General features: G+C 49.1%; 1 long non-coding RNA gene across 1 annotated transcript; it reads left to right on the plus strand.

Annotated features, from left to right (window-relative positions):
* Positions 1 to 9,700: 9,700 nt before the first annotated feature.
* Positions 9,701 to 16,856, plus strand: LOC137845280 (uncharacterized). The gene is made up of 2 exons (XR_011090162.1): positions 9,701 to 10,408; positions 14,276 to 16,856. It is a non-coding gene; the product is annotated as an uncharacterized lncRNA (long non-coding RNA).
* The last annotated feature ends 466 nt before the right edge of the window (positions 16,857 to 17,322 follow it).

Below are 17,322 nucleotides of genomic sequence, written 5' to 3' on the forward strand. Positions count from 1 at the left end.
GACTGGAGCGGCTGCAGGAGCTGGGACTGGAGCGGCTGCAGGAGCTGGGACTGGAGTGGCTGCAGGAACCGGATCTGGAGTGGCTGCAGGAACCGGATCTGGAGCAGCTGCCGAGTCCACCGTAGGGGTCACAGTGGCCGTTGGATCTGTCACAGGGCTTGGAGTGGCCGCAGGGTCTGTCACTAAGTTGATAGCAGTATCAATGGCAGCTCGATAGGCATGAGCCAGGCCCCAGCACGTTACAATGATTTGTGTTACTTTAGAACTGCCAGAATCATGACACCTTTTTTTCAAGCATTCTGCCAGTTTTTGAGGATTTTGCCATTGTTCAGGGGTGAATTTCCAACACACTGGGGGTGCCAACTGCTCTAGATGCCTGCCCATATCCACCCATACTCCCTGCCACCCACAACTATCCTGCCTCCGGGCAGATCTCCGGATGAGCTTCATAAGTAGTTGTTTAACTATAAGCAGAATCTGAAGTGCATTCATGAGGCAGAACAACAAGACTATGGTATTCTGAGTATTCCAGAAATATTCAATATCTTGGAGAGCTATTGTGACAAGCTCAGGGGATAAGAGGGTGGTGAAGGAGGAAGGCAGAGTGACCCAGGAGGATACAGGGGTGGTGAAGGAGAAAGGGAGAGTAAGCAAGTAAGGAAAAATATCTTCCCCTTTCCCCTCCACAGATTGACTCCATAATGGAAAAAAACAATAGGTATAATTGCTAATAGTTTCCAAGATACAGTTTCCAAAGTACAGAGTCGACGATGTTACTGAATACAAATAACAAGTTAGAGTCATGATCACATATTTCATCGTCTCATAAGCCATTGCTACAACACACAGCACCATAATGATCTGAAACCAGGGCCCGGAGAGAATAAACAACACGACAGAGAGCAAATACGGAAAATAATGTACTATAATACTCAATTTGGAAAACAGGCGCAGCAGAGTTGAGATTAAAGCAATCAGCATTATGACAAGTGACTATTAAGCAGGTCTAATCCTTACACCAATTTTAGTTTAACACACTCTGATCAGATCTGCCGTTATCTCAACCTTTCGGGCCCCACGTTGGGCGCCAAAAAAGACTGTCGTGGTTTAACCCGGCCGGCAGCTAAACACCACGCAGCCGTTCGCTCACCCTCCCCCCTCCCTCTCTGGGACGGGGGAGAGAAATGGAAAGTGAAGCCCGTGAGTTGAGATAAAGACAGTTTAATAAGACAGGAAAATAATAATAACAAAATAATAATAAAATAATAACAATAATAATACAATGGTGATAATAGGAAAGTAATAATAGTATGTACAAACAAGTGATGCACAATGCAATTGCTCACCACTCGCTGACCGATGCCCAGCCTAACCCCGAGCAGTCCGGCCCCCTCCCCCCGGCTAGCCACCCCTATATATTGTTTAGCATGACGTCAGATGGTATGGAATACCCCTTTGGCTAGTTTGGGTCACCTGTCCTGGGTCTGTCCCCTCCCAGCTCTTACTGCACCCCCAGCCTGCCCGCTGGCAGGACAGAGCAAAAGGCTGAGATGTCCTTGGCTTAGTATAAGCACTGCTCTGCAACAATTAAAGCATCGGGGTGTTATCAGCACTCTTCTCATCCCAAGCCAAAACACAGCATTCCACCAGCTACTAGGAAGAAAATTAATTCTGTGCTAACTGAAACCAGGACATTCACCCATCCAAAAGTGCCCCCAGAGGAAGGCTTTGGGTACAACTGAACTCCCCAGGGGAGCCTTTATGCAGCCCCACATGCAACTGGACCCTCCGTGTTCGCTCTTTACAGCAACCCTAAATATAACCCTAGCCAGCATGGCAGAAGACTGAAAACTCGGGCCACAGAAAAAGCGTTTCAAGCCCCTTTCGCCCATCCAAAAGTGCCCCCAAAGGAAGGCTTTGGGTACAAGTGAACTCCCCAGGGGAGCCTTTATGCAGTCCCACATGCAACTGGACCCTCCGGGTTCGCTCTTTCACAGCAACCCTAAATATAACCCTGGCCCGCATGGCAGACGACTGAAAAATCGGGCCCCAGAAAACGTGCTACAAGCCCCATTCGACCATCCAAAAGTGCCCCCAAAGGAAGGCTTTGGGTACAAGTGAACTCCCCAGGGGAGCCTTTATGCAGCCCCACATGCAACTGGACCCTCCGGGTTCACTCTTTCACCGCAAGCCTAAATATAGCCCTGGCCAGCCTGGCAGTCGACTGAAAACTCGGGCCACAGAAAATGCATTAAAAGCCTAATTCGCCCATCCAAAAGTGCCCCCAGAGGAAGGCTTTGGGTACAACTGAACTCCCCAGGGGAGCCTTTATGCAGCCCCACATGCAACTGGACCCTCCGTGTTCGCTCTTTACAGCAACCCTAAATATAACCCTAGCCAGCATGGCAGAAGACTGAAAACTCAGGCCACAGAAAAAGCGTTTCAAGCCCCTTTCGCCCATCCAGAAGTGCCCCCAAAGGAAGGCTTTGGGTACAAGTGAACTCCCCAGGGGAGCCTTTATGCAGCCCCACATGCAACTGGACCCTCCGGGTTCACTCTTTCACAGCAACCCTAAATATAGCCCTGGCCCGCCTGGCAGTCGACTGAAAACTCGGGCCCCAGAAAATGCGTTAAAAGCCTAATTCACCCATCCAAAAGTGCCCCCAGAGGAAGGCTTTGGGTAAAACTGAACTCCCCAGGGGAGCCTTAACGCAGCCCCACATGCAACTGGACCCTCCATATTTGCTCTTTCATAGCAACCCTAAATATAGCCCTGGCCCGCCTGGCAGTCGACTGAAAACTCGGGCCCCAGAAAATGTGTTGAAAGCCTAATTCGCCCATTCAAAAGTGCCCCCAGAGGAAGGCTTTGGGTACAAGTGAACTCCCCAGGGGAGCCTTTACGCAGCCCCACATGCAACTGGACCCTCCGTGTTCGCTCTTTACAGCAACCCTAAATATAACCCTAGCCAGCATGGCAGAAGACTGAAAACTCGGGCCACAGAAAAAGCGTTTCAAGCCCCTTTCGCCCATCCAAAAGTGCCCCCAAAGGAAGGCTTTGGGTACAAGTGAACTCCCCAGGGGAGCCTTTATGCAGTCCCACATGCAACTGGACCCTCCGGGTTCGCTCTTTCACAGCAACCCTAAATATAACCCTGGCCCGCATGGCAGACGACTGAAAAATCGGGCCCCAGAAAACGTGCTACAAGCCCCATTCGACCATCCAAAAGTGCCCCCAAAGGAAGGCTTTGGGTACAAGTGAACTCCCCAGGGGAGCCTTTATGCAGCCCCACATGCAACTGGACCCTCCGGGTTCACTCTTTCACCGCAAGCCTAAATATAGCCCTGGCCAGCCTGGCAGTCGACTGAAAACTCGGGCCACAGAAAATGCATTAAAAGCCTAATTCGCCCATCCAAAAGTGCCCCCAGAGGAAGGCTTTGGGTACAACTGAACTCCCCAGGGGAGCCTTTATGCAGCCCCACATGCAACTGGACCCTCCGTGTTCGCTCTTTACAGCAACCCTAAATATAACCCTAGCCAGCATGGCAGAAGACTGAAAACTCAGGCCACAGAAAAAGCGTTTCAAGCCCCTTTCGCCCATCCAGAAGTGCCCCCAAAGGAAGGCTTTGGGTACAAGTGAACTCCCCAGGGGAGCCTTTATGCAGCCCCACATGCAACTGGACCCTCCGGGTTCACTCTTTCACAGCAACCCTAAATGTAGCCCTGGCCCGCCTGGCAGTCGACTGAAAACTCGGGCCCCAGAAAATGCGTTAAAAGCCTAATTCGCCCATCCAAAAGTGCCCCCAGAGGAAGGCTTTGGGTAAAACTGAACTCCCCAGGGGAGCCTTAACGCAGCCCCACATGCAACTGGACCCTCCATATTTGCTCTTTCATAGCAACCCTAAATATAGCCCTGGCCCGCCTGGCAGTCGACTGAAAACTCGGGCCCCAGAAAATGTGTTGAAAGCCTAATTCGCCCATTCAAAAGTGCCCCCAGAGGAAGGCTTTGGGTACAACTGAACTCCCCAGGGGAGCCTTTACGCAGCCCCACATGCAACTGGACCCTCCGTGTTCACTGTTTACGAGCAACCCTAAATATACCCCTAGCCACCATGGCAGAAGACTGAAAATTCGGGCTCCAGAAAATGCGTTTCAAGCCCCATTCACCCATCCAGAATTGCCCCGAAAGGAAGGCTTTGGGTACAACTGAACACCCCAGGGGAGCCTTTATGCAGCCCCACATGCAACTGGACCCTCCGGGTTCACTCTTTCACCGCAAGCCTAAATATAGCCCTCGGCGCAATGGGAGAAGACTGAAAAAGCGGGCCTCAGAAAACGCAGTGCGATTCCCCTTGGACCATCCAGAAGTGCCCCCAAAGGAAGGCTTTGTGTACAACTGGACTCCCCAGGGGAGCCTTAACGCAGCCCCACATGCAACTGGACCCTCCGTGTCCCCTCTTTACAGCAACCCTAAATATAACCCTAGCCAGCATGGCAGAAGACTGAAAACTCGGGCCACAGAAAAAGCGTTTCAAGCCCCTTTCGCCCATCCAAAAGTGCCCCTAGAGGAAGGCTTTGGGTACAACTGAACTCCCCAGGGGAGCCTTTACGCAGCCCCACATGCAACTGGACCCTCCGTGTTCGCTCTTTACAGCAACCCTAAATATAGCCCTGGCCCGCCTGGCAGTCGACTGAAAACTCGGGCCCCAGAAAATGCGTTAAAAGCCTAATTCGCCCATCCAAAAGTGCCCCCAGAGGAAGGCTTTGGGTAAAACTGGACTCCCCAGGGGAGCCTTAACGCAGCCCCACATGCAACTGGACCCTCCATATTTGCTCTTTCACAGCAACCCTAAATATAGCCCTGGCCCGCCTGGCAGTCGACTGAAAACTCGGGCCCCAGAAAATGTGTTAAAAGCCTAATTCGCCCATTCAAAAGTGCCCCCAGAGGAAGGCTTTGGGTACAAGTGAACTCCCCAGGGGAGCCTTAACGCAGCCCCACATGCAACTGGACCCTCCTTGTTCACTGTTTACGAGCAACCCTAAATATACCCCTAGCCACCATGGCAGAAGACTGAAAATTCGGGCTCCAGAAAATGCGTTTCAAGCCCCATTCACCCATCCAGAATTGCCCCGAAAGGAAGGCTTTGGGTACAACTGAACTCCCCAGGGGAGCCTTTATGCAGCCCCACATGCAACTGGACCCTCCGGGTTCACTCTTTCACCGCAAGCCTAAATATAGCCCTCGGCGCAATGGGAGAAGACTGAAAAAGCGGGCCTCAGAAAACGCAGTGCGATTCCCCTTGGACCATCCAAAAGTGCTCCCAAAGGAAGGCTTTGTGTACAACTGGACTCCCCAGGGGAGCCTTAACGCAGCCCCACATGCAACTGGACCCTCCGTGTTCGCTCTTTACAGCAACCCTAAATATAACCCTAGCCAGCATGGCAGAAGACTGAAAACTCGGGCCACAGAAAAAGCGTTTCAAGCCCCTTTCGCCCATCCAAAAGTGCCCCTAGAGGAAGGCTTTGGGTACAACTGAACTCCCCAGGGGAGCCTTTACGCAGCCCCACATGCAACTGGACCCTCCGGGTTCGCTCTTTACAGCAACCCTAAATATAACCCTAGCCAGCATGGCAGAAGACTGAAAACTCGGGCCACAGAAAAAGCGTTTCAAGCCCCATTCACCCATCCAGAAGTGCCCCCAAAGGAAGGCTTTGGGTATAAGTGAACTCCCCAGGGGAGCCTTTATGCAGTCCCACATGCAACTGGACCCTCCGTATTCGCTCTTTCACAGCAACCCTAAATATAACCCTGGCCCGCATGGCAGACGACTGAAAAATCGGGCCCCAGAAAACGTGCTACAAGCCCCATTCGACCATCCAAAAGTGCCCCCAAAGGAAGGCTTTGGGTACAAGTGAACTCCCCAGGGGAGCCTTTATGCAGCCCCACATGCAACTGGACCCTCCGGGTTCACTCTTTCACCGCAAGCCTAAATATAGCCCTCGGCGCAATGGGAGAAGACTGAAAAAGCGGGCCTCAGAAAATGCATTGCGATTCCCCTTGGACCATCCAAAAGTGCCCCCAAAGGAAGGCTTTGTGTACAACTGGACTCCCCAGGGGAGCCTTAACGCAGCCCCACATGCAACTGGACCCTCCGTATTCGCTCTTTCACAGCAACCCTAAATATAGCCCTGGCCCGCCTGGCAGTCGACTGAAAACTCGGGCCCCAGAAAATGCATTAAAAGCCTAATTCGCCCATCCAAAAGTGCCCCCAGAGGAAGGCTTTGGGTACAAGTGAACTCCCCAGGGGAGCCTTTACGCAGCCTCACATGCAACTGGACCCTCCTTGTTCACTGTTTAAGAGCAACCCTGAATATACCCCTAGCCACCATGGCAGAAGACTGAAAACTTGGGCTCCAGAAAATGCTTTTCAAGCCCCATTCACCCATCCAGAAGTGCCCCCAAAGGAAGGCTTTGGGTACAACTGAACTCCCCAGGGGAGCCTTTATGCAGCCCCACATGCAACTGGACCCTCCGGGTTCACTCTTTCACCGCAAGCCTAAATATAGCCCTAGCACGCCTGGCAGTCGACTGAAAACTCGGGCCCCAGAAAATGCATTAAAAGCCTAATTCGCCCATCCAAAAGTGCTCCCAAAGGAAGGCTTTGGATACAACTGGACTCCCCAGGGGAGCCTTTATGCAGCCCCACATGCAACTGGACCCTCCGTATTCGCTCTTTCACAGCAACCCTAAATATAGCCCTGGCCCGCCTGGCAGTCGACTGAAAACTCGGGCCCCAGAAAATGCATTAAAAGCCTAATTCACCCATCCAGAAGTGCCCCCAAAGGAAGGCTTTGGGTACAAGTGAACTCCCCAGGGGAGCCTTTATGCAGCCCCACATGCAACTGGACCCTCTGTGTTCGCTCTTTACAGCAAACCTAAATATAACCCTAGCCAGCATGGCAGAAGACTGAAAACTCGGGCCACAGAAAAAGCGTTTCAAGCCCCTTTCGCCCATCCAGAAGTGCCCCCAAAGGAAGGCTTTGGGTACAAGTGAACTCCCCAGGGGAGCCTTTATGCAGTCCCACATGCAACTGGACCCTCCGGGTTCGCTCTTTCACAGTAACCCTAAATATAACCCTGGCCTGCATGGCAGACGACTGAAAAATCGGGCCCCAGAAAACGTGCTTCAAGCCCCATTCGACCATCCAAAAGTGCCCCCAAAGGAAGGCTTTGGGTACAAGTGAACTCCCCAGGGGAGCCTTTATGCAGCCCCACATGCAACTGGACCCTCCGGGTTCACTCTTTCACCGCAAGCCTAAATATAGCCCTCGGCACAATGGGAGAAGACTGAAAAAGCGGGCCTCAGAAAACGCATTGCGATTCCCCTTGGACCACCCCAAAGTGCTCCCAAAGGAAGGCTTTGGGTACAACTGGACTCCCCAGGGGAGCCTTAACGCAGCCCCACATGCAACTGGACCCTCCGTATTCGCTCTTTCACAGCAACCCTAAATATAGCCCTTGCCCTCCTGGCAGTCGACTGAAAACTCGGGCCCCAGAAAATGCATTAAAAGCCTAATTCTCCCATCCAAAAGTGCCCCCAGAAGAAGGCTTTGGGTACAAGTGAACTCCCCAGGGGAGCCTTTACGCAGCCCCACATGCAACTGGACCCTCCTTGTTCACTGTTTACGAGCAACCCTAAATATACCCCTAGCCACCATGGCAGAAGACTGAAAACTCGGGCTCCAGAAAATGTGCTACAAGCCCCATTCACCCATCCAGAAGTGCCCCTAGAGGAAGGCTTTGGGTACAACTGAACTCCCCAGGGGAGCCTTTACGCAGCCCCACATGCAACTGGACCCTCCTTGTTCACTGTTTACGAGCAACCCTGAATATACCCCTAGCCACCATGGCAGAAGACTGAAAACTCGGGCTCCAGAAAATGCGTTTCAAGCCCCATTCACCCATCCAGAAGTGCCCCCAAAGGAAGGCTTTGGGTACAACTGAACTCCCCAGGGGAGCCTTTATGCAGCCCCACATGCAACTGGACCCTCCGGGTTCACTCTTTCACCGCAAGCCTAAATATAGCCCTAGCCAGCATGGCAGAAGACTGAAAACTCGGGCCAAAGAAAAAGCGTTTCAAGCCCCTTTCGCCCATCCAGAAGTGCCCCCAAAGGAAGGTTTTGGGTACAAGTGAACTCCCCAGGGGAGCCTTTATGCAGCCCCACATGCAACTGGACCCTCCGGGTTCACTCTTTCACCGCAAGCCTAAATATAGCCCTCGGCCCAATGGGAGAAGACTGAAAAAGCGGGCCTCAGAAAACGCATTGCGATTCCCCTTGGACCATCCCAAAGTGCTCCCAAAGGAAGGCTTTGGGTACAACTGGACTCCCCAGGGGAGCCTTAACGCAGCCCCACATGCAACTGGACCCTCCGTATTCGCTCTTTCACAGCAACCCTAAATATAGCCCTGGCCCGCCTGGCAGTCGACTGAGAACTAGGGCCGCAGAAAATGCATTAAAATCCTAATTCGCCCATCCAAAAGTGCCCCCAGAGGAAGGCTTTGGGTACAAGTGAACTCCCCAGGGGAGCCTTTATGCAGCCCCACATGCAACTGGACCCTCCTTGTTCACTGTTTACGAGCAACCCTAAATATACCCCTAGCCACCATGGCAGAAGACTGAAAACTCGGGCTCCAGAAAATGCGTTTCAAGCCCCATTCACCCATCCAGAAGTGCCCCCAAAGGAAGGCTTTGGGTACAAGTGAACTCCCCAGGGGAGCCTTTATGCAGCCCCACATGCAACTGGACCCTCCGTATTCGCTCCTTCACAGCAACCCTACATATATCCCTGGCCCGCATGGCAGACGACTGAAAAATCAGGCCCCAGAAAACGTGCTACAAGCCCCATTCGACCATCCAAAAGTGCCCCCAGAGGAAGGCTTTGGGTACATCTGAACTCCCCAGGGGAGCCTTTATGCAGTCCCATACGCAACTGGACCCCCCGTGTTTGCTGTTTACAAGCAACCCTAAATATAACAGTAGCCAGCATGGCAGAAAACTGAAAACTCAGGCCACATAAAAAGCGTTTCAAGCCCCATTCACCCATCCAGAAGTGCCCCCAAAGGAAGGCTTTGGGTACAAGTGAACTCCCCAGGGGAGCCTTTATGCAGCCCCACATGCAACTGGACCCTCCGGGTTCACTCTTTCACAGCAACCCTAAATGTAGCCCTGGCCCGCCTGGCAGTCGACTGAAAACTCGGGCCCCAGAAAACGCGTTAAAAGCCTAATTCGCCCATCCAAAAGTGCCCCCAGAGGAAGGCTTTGGGTACAACTGAACTCCCCAGGGGAGCCTTTACGCAGCCCCACATGCAACTGAACCCTCCGGGTTCACTCTTTCACCGCAAGCCTAAATATAGCCCTAGCACGCCTGGCAGTCGACTGAAAGCTCGGGCCACAGAAAATGTGTTACGAGCCCCATTCGCATATCCAAAAGTGCCCCCAAAGGAAGGCTTTGGGTACATCTGAAGTCCCCAGGGGAGCCTTTATGCAGCCCCACATGCAACTGGACCCTCCGGGTTCACTCTTTCATCGCAAGCCTAAATATAAACCTAGGCAGCCTGGCAGAAGTCTGAAAACTCGGGCCACAGAAAAAGCGCTTCAAGCCATTTTCGCCCATCCAGAAGTGCCCCCAAAGTGTGGGAATAGAAATGTTGTTTTTGCAGAGTTACATTGTTTAGAAGGAGGGAATGTGGTACTGAGATATGCTTACAGTGATAAGAAAGTTTAGCAGGCGACCTAGTAAAATGCAGACAACCAGACTCCTTAGGACAATTAGGTGAAAATCACGGTATCAAGTCAAGTCAGATAAGTGAAGAAACATTACCACTTCAAACAGTAAAAATGTCAAAAGAAATTTGAAATTTAACAGGCCGGCAACTGAAGGCCATGCATTGTTTGTGAAGCATCAGATAGATTGTGAACCTGGATTACCCACTCAGTGGGGAAACAGGGGAGGGTCCTGCCATCAAAAGGTATATAAACTGTGTTTTGGAACTAGTAGATGCGCTCTCTCCTGCTTGTGGGGCGCCCGCCATTGCAATCGCGAATAAATTACTACTTCACTGAGATCCTCGCCTGAGCCTAAGTTATTGGCTACGGAGTGTTTCTCACAATTTGGGGGCTCGTCCGGGATCCAGTCACCTACTGGGGAGCCCCACCGCCGCAGCAGCAGGAAGGCATGCCCCGCTGATTTCAGCGGTCCTGTGCATCGACGGTGGCGGTTCTGCGGAGAGCTGACAGAGGGCCCGAGACTGGTTAAAGAGGCAGGATTCGTGAAGTAGTGGGGAAAGGAAGAAGGTAGGCACTCCGGGTTTTTAAGAATCGATCCGGTAACTCTGTGCACAGACCAAGGTAAGAAATATTAAGTATTGCCTTGGGGGTCGGGTATCTGGTGTATGGTAAGCCCTTGCACGGGGAAGTGCTGGCACTACACCAGGGGAATCTGGTGTACGGTAATCCATGCACAGGGAAGTGCTTGGAAGTACACCAGGGAATCTGGTAAACTCAGGTGTGCGGTAACGCTGGCACAGGGAAGTGCTTGGCGGTACACCCCCATCTTTCAGTACGTTGGTGTGTGGTACACTGCAGAAGGGAAAATTCTGTAGCACATACTGGCGAGGGTTAGGAAAGATGGGAAGTACGAGTTCCAGGGAATCTGGTAAACTCATAGGTGTGCGGTAACGCTGGCACGGGGAAGTGCTCGGCGGTACACCCCCATTTTTCAGTACGTTGGTGTGTGGTACACTGCAGAAGGGAAATTTCTGTAGCACATATTGGCGAGGGTTAGGAAAAATGGGAAAATATGAGTTCCAGGGGACAGGGAGATATCCCTGGGGGAGTGCCTACTAATAGTTCTTCCTGAAGAATTAAAAGAAATTGGAAACATAATCCCAAAATTAGAGGGATTGTAAAAGAAAAATAATTTAAAAAGGTTAAATATTGTGTATCAGTCTGGACAAAAGAACCAATTAAGGAAACAGCAGTATTTTGGCCAAAATACGGGTCTGATGAAAATTCAGGCTTTAAATTTATGTGCAAACAAGAAGATTCCTTTTTCAGAGAAGGAGCCAAGTTATGCTCCCTATAATCTTAATATTGAACTGGTGGCAGCAGCAATCACTCCAGGAAGGGAGACAGGGACTATAATTAACACTGTCCCTAAAAAAAGTATCGTACCCTAGGCTCCGGCAAGAATTAGAACAAGGTAGAAGAGATATTGAGAATTTTGCCTTCCCTGATACTAACAGTACTAACACTAACTGTGTATCCTCTTAGGTGAACTACCCCCTCCTCCTTACCAGCAGAGAGGTTAGGACTTTTAAGAAGGAGAGGAAGTCTTTATTCGAGGACCCCAACAGCCTAGTTGAACAATTAGACCAGTTCCTATGACCTGATTTATACTCTTGGGGGAGGGAAGTATGTCTATAAGTATGTTGTTTACAGGGAAAGAAATGGGAATGATCAGGAGGAGAGCTGCTATACAAGAATGGGAAAGAGCTCATCCTCCAGGACCAGGGGTAATACCGGCAGGGCAGAAATACCCACTTGCCAATCCTGGCTGGAATAATAATAGTGTGCAACACAGAAATCATATGAGAGACTTGGGGTCAGAATGAGAAAATACTTGGGGATGAGACCTGAGGACCCAGTAACCCAAGGGCTCTTGAAAGTTCATTGTGTGATTAAAGCCTGGCAAAATACGCAGAAAATGATTCAGAAGGTGGGGGGATGTAGTGAACAGTCACTGGGGGACCCTCCTGCGGGAGGCCCTGGAGGTGTGTGTCCGAAGGGGAGATAAGAAGGAAAAAAAAAAAAAAAAAAAAAAAGAGCGAAACTAATGGTATTGACAGTGCAGCGGGTAGTGAGGCAGAGGGTTGGAGAAAGAGGAAGAAAATCTTCAGGGAGAGTCAGGGCCAGGATGGAAAGGAGAGGAAGAGAGATGAAGGAATGGCAGGCAAAGAAGGCTGCCTGTGTTGTGGCCTGAGTCCTAGCAGGGACAGGCTTTGATAAGATGTTTTAAGTGTGGCCAGGCTGGCCACTTCGAATAGGAATATGTGGAGTGGAAGAAGGAGGGAAGAAGGAAAATGGGATGAAATATGCTATATTGATATGTTGTTTATCTTGGAGGGAAAAAGTATGGAATTAAGTTGGACCCTGACTGAGCCTTTGGTGCTGGTATTAAAGTACAGGCTGGAGAAAGATAAAGGAAGTGTTAAAAGGGTTGCTGAAGGGGTTAAAGGTGTGGCATGTAGTATTTAACAGAGCTGTTTGAAGTTGAATGAGCAGGGAAAGGGGATGTAGGCATTATCTAAGTAACAGTCTAGAAGTTTTGGTATATTTGCTGTGGTGTTTGGTCAGTTTCCCAAGCATCGGGGAGGGGGACGGTGGGGGGGAACAGCCTGCTCCACCAGGAGCCTCTCCAGCGGCCGCAGGGGGGCTTCGGCTCCAGCGCCTGGAGCGCCTCCTCCCCCTCCTTCTGCACTGACTTTGGTGTCTGCGGGGGGGCTTCTCGCTCTCCCAACTGCTGTTGAGCAGCAGGCTTTTGTTTGTTTCTTTGTTTGTTTGTTTTCGTGGATGTGCTCTCACAGAGGCACGGACTGTATTGCTCATGGCTTGGCTCTGGGCGGCAGTGAGCCCCTTAGGGGCCGGATGAAATTGTCTCTTACCTGCCACGGGGAGGCTTCTGGGTTTTTCTCACGGGGGCTGCCACTGCAGTTTCCCACGCCCCCCACTCACAGCCCCCGAACCTTGCCATCAAACCCAATACACTGGGGAACAGCTAGGTCATTACTGACTTGTGAAGTATCAGGGATTAAATTAACTAATGAAACCCTAAAAAGTGATGGGGGCAGAAGGGGCTGGGATAACAGTGCCACTTTTGGGGGATACCAAGCTGAGACCAGGGGATAAAATGATCACTGGGTAATTATTGTATGTACCCAAGGCAGGGACTAACTTGTTGAGAAGGGATTTGATGATTAAATTGGGCATTCAAATAGTAAATTGTTAGACTGGAATAACAGTGTTATTAATGGAGTGCTCTCAGGCCCTTGAGAGCAAACATACATGTGTGTTCACCTCTGACTGGAAAGACCCTGAAATGGGGGCGGAAGCAACAATATAGGTGGACAAATTTATCCAATTTTACCTCGGGGGTTTACAGGGCCACCTATCCATTTGGGTAAATTCTAAAAAAAAAAAAATAATAATAATAATAATAATAAAAATAAAAATAAATAGATTTTGGAGCAATTACAACCTCCCAAGGAGGTATTAATGTTAACAAATACGTGGATCATTGTCTATTGTCAGGACAGGAGAAAAGAGTTGTGAAGAAAGCTACTAACAAGCTATTCAACTTTCTGGGAAAGCAGGGCTTGGGAGTATTGAAAAATAAATTACAATATGGAGAAAGAGAAGTCAGGTATTTAAGGCATCTAATGTCTGAAGGAAAACAGGATAAATGCAGAGAGGATTCAGGGAATTGTTGAAAATTAAGAAAGAACTAAAAAGTTTTAAAAGAAAGATTTTTTTAAGGAATCAGGAGCTATGAAGTCTGAAAGAAAATGGATACTCCTTGATGGGAGAGAAATGCTGAATAAAGTGATAATGAGGCAAATATTAACTGTTTTACATCAAAAGAGTCATTGGGAGGTGCAAGCAATGTGTGATGTTGTGCTACGAAAGTATGTCTGTATAGGAATATACACTTTAGCGAAGCACATATGTAGAGGATGTACCATATGTCAAAAGGTAAATAAAAAGATCTTCTGTAACCCATCTAGAGGGGGACGGGAGCCAGGGGTTTGACCTTTCCAAAGTATACAGGTAAATTTTACCGAGTTACTTGTTTGTCCTAATTGACCACGTGACTGGATGGGTGTAAAGCTTTACTGCAAGGGTTAAAGCAGGCCTTAGAGATTGAGTGGGATTTTCACAGCCCCTGGCACCCCTCCTCTTCTGGGAAGGTGGAGCAAATGAATCAGACATTAAAGAAGCAATTAACTAAACTAGTGTTAGAAACCCAACTTCCTTGGGTAAAATGCTTACTCCTACAGGTTTAAACAGCACCAAGAAAGGATACAGGAATTTCACCATATGAGATGCTGTTCAGATTGCCCTATCTGGGCAGAAGGGATGAGATACTACAATTCGAAACCAGAGAGTTTTCTTAAGAACTGTATTCTGGGGTTTGTCCTCTTCTTTGTCATTTCTCAGGACCTGTGGGTTGTTGGCTCAAACCCCACCTTTGGAATTCCCCATTCACCACCATCACCCAGGAAACCGGGTCCTGATTTGGACCTGGAAAGAGTCAACTCCGGCCTGAATGGGAAGGACAATTACTAACCACTGAAACAGCCATAAGAACTGCGGAAAAAGGTTGGACTCACTATACTCGAGTGAAGGCATCCGTCGACGCTAGTACCTGGGAAGCTGTTCCTACAAAAGACTTGTTGGAAGTTGAAATTGAAGAGAAAAATCTCATAGTGGACTCTGAGCAGGATAAGAGCTTACAATTGTAAACTAACCTTTTATTTTCACAGGTAACTAACAACTGTGACTTGTGATTGAGAGAAAGAACAGATCTATAGCGAATTGCAGTGCTCCCAAGGGGGGGTTGTTATAGTAATAGTGTACATCTTATTTTTTGTATTGATAATTATTTGGAAACCTAAGGTTTAAAAATAATGACAGGGAAAAAATGATTACTAATTTTGTTTTTAGTGATTCTAGGCCTCAGAGAAGGCCTTGGTCAATTGGCAACTTGGAAAAGGCATGACCAGATAATAGCAAAAACGGGATACCCCATCAAAATATGGGTGACTGTGACAGAGGGTCATGTACCACATTCTGTCACGTTTGATGTTTGTGAGGTGTTAGCTTGTGGAGATGTAAATGCCCAACGACAATTGAGCAGAGAGAACAAATAACTTGGAGAGACCCAACAGCCAGATTGAGAATAGCTGTATGGAAACAATCCTCTATTGCCATCAGAGAAAGGGAGAAACTCAAGGAGAAAACAGGAGAGAAAACAGGAGGCCCTCTGAAATGTGTCAGTTCAAACAAGGTATGGGGATGTGAATGCCTGGATAGAATGGGTCAAATATACCGTCCAGAGTCTCAACCGTAGCTACTGCTATGCTTGTGCCTCAGGATGACCGATTGCCCAGATAGTGCCCTTCCCATGGTGGTGGACCAAAGACTCCCAAGGGATGCGATGTATGATTGCATTGTACCAAGAAAAGACTGCCTGGGGAAATGAGGCCTGTAAGTCTCTCTTTGCTGTTCCTTGCATGATAACAGTATCACGGTTCCCCCTGCATTCTCTACAGCTGTAGGTAACCATACAGCTTGCCTCTCACGGCAGGGTGTGAGTGCTACCTGGCATCTGGGAGAATTTGCCTTGTGCTACCAAGGACTTGATGGGAAACTGCTCAAGACTAGAGATCCCCAGGGCAGATCTCTGGTGGTACGGTGGAGGGAAGATCTTACGGTCCACCCTACCATCTAATTGGGAAGGCACTTGTGCACTTGTTCAATTAGCTATACCCTTCACCCTGGCATTTGAAAGAGAAACATCACAAATACCCAGAGGAAGTAAAAGAGGCTTAGGAATATCATTTGATGATAGAGTATACATAGATTCTATTGGGGTACCTAGAGGAGTTGCAGATGAACATAAAGCCAGAAATCAAATTGCTGCAGGGTTTGAGTCACTGTTCTGGTGGGTAACAATCAATAAAAATGTGGATTGGATTAATTATTTCTATTATAATCAGCAGAGATTCATCAATTATACCAAGGATGCGATGAGAGGAATCACTGAACAACTAGATGCCATCAGCAAAATGGCTTGGGAAAACAGGATAGCATTAGATATGATGCTCGCAGAGGAAGGAGGTGTGTTTGTGTGTGTAATACTGAGCAACCATTGTTGCAATCTTATACCCAACAATAGTGTCCCAGATGGCTCGGTAACAAGAGCATTGCAAGGGCTTACCACCCTTGCCAGTGAATTGGCAGAAAAAAAAAAATAAAAAAAAAAAAAATAGGCATATTTGCAACATTGATCGTAGTTGTAGGAGTTTTGACAGCCATTGGTTGCTGCATTATCCTCTGTGTAAGAGGACTAGTACAGTGGTTAACTGAAACTGCACTATTGAAACAAATGACCATGGAGCTACCACCTTACTCAGATAAGGAGATAATGAGGAGATGGAAAGCAAAGAAAGCAAAGAAGAAGAAGTCTATCAAATTACACCTTAGAGAAAGGTTTTGCAAAAATCAACAGTTTATAAAAAAAAGAAAAGGGGGGAATTGTGGGAATAGAAATGTTGTTTTTGCAGAGTTACATTGTTTAGAAGGAGGGAATGTGGTACTGAGATATGCTTACAGTGATAAGAAAGTTTAGCAGGCGACCTAGTAAAATGCAGACAACCAGACTCCTTAGGACAATTAGGTGAAAATCACGGTATCAAGTCAAGTCAGATAAGTGAAGAAACATTACCACTTCAAACAGTAAAAATGTCAAAAGAAATTTGAAATTTAACAGGCCGGCAACTGAAGGCCATGCATTGTTTGTGAAGCATCAGATAGATTGTGAACCTGGATTACCCACTCAGTGGGGAAACAGGGGAGGGTCCTGCCATCAAAAGGTATATAAACTGTGTTTTGGAACTAGTAGATGCGCTCTCTCCTGCTTGTGGGGCGCCCGCCATTGCAATCGCGAATAAATTACTACTTCACTGAGATCCTCGCCTGAGCCTAAGTTATTGGCTACGGAGTGTTTCTCACAAAAGGAAGGCTTTGGGTACAACTGAACTCCCCAGGGGACACTTTATGCAGCCCCACATGCAACTGGACCCTCCGGGTTCGCTCTTTCACAGCAACCCTAAATATAGCCCTGGCCCGCATGGCAGACGACTGAAAATTCGGGCCCCAGAAAACGTGCTACAAGCCCCATTCGACCATCCAAAAGTGCCCCCAGAGGAAGGCTTTGGGTACAAGTGAACTCCCCAGGGGAGCCTTTATGCAGGCCCATACGCAACTGGACCCCCCGTGTTCGCTGTTTACAAGCAACCCTAAATATAACCCTAGCCAGCATGGCAGAAGACTAAAAACTCGGGCCCCAGAAAAACTGTTAAAAGCCTAATTCGCCCATCCAAAAGTGCCCCCAGAGGAAGGCTTTGGGTACAACTGGACTCCCCAGGGGAGCCTTAACGCAGCCCCACATGCAACTGGACCCTCCGTGTTCGCTCTTTACA

The sequence above is a fragment of the Anas acuta genome, chromosome 27, assembly GCF_963932015.1.
Source record: "Anas acuta chromosome 27, bAnaAcu1.1, whole genome shotgun sequence".
Classification (NCBI taxonomy): Eukaryota; Metazoa; Chordata; class Aves; order Anseriformes; family Anatidae; genus Anas; species Anas acuta.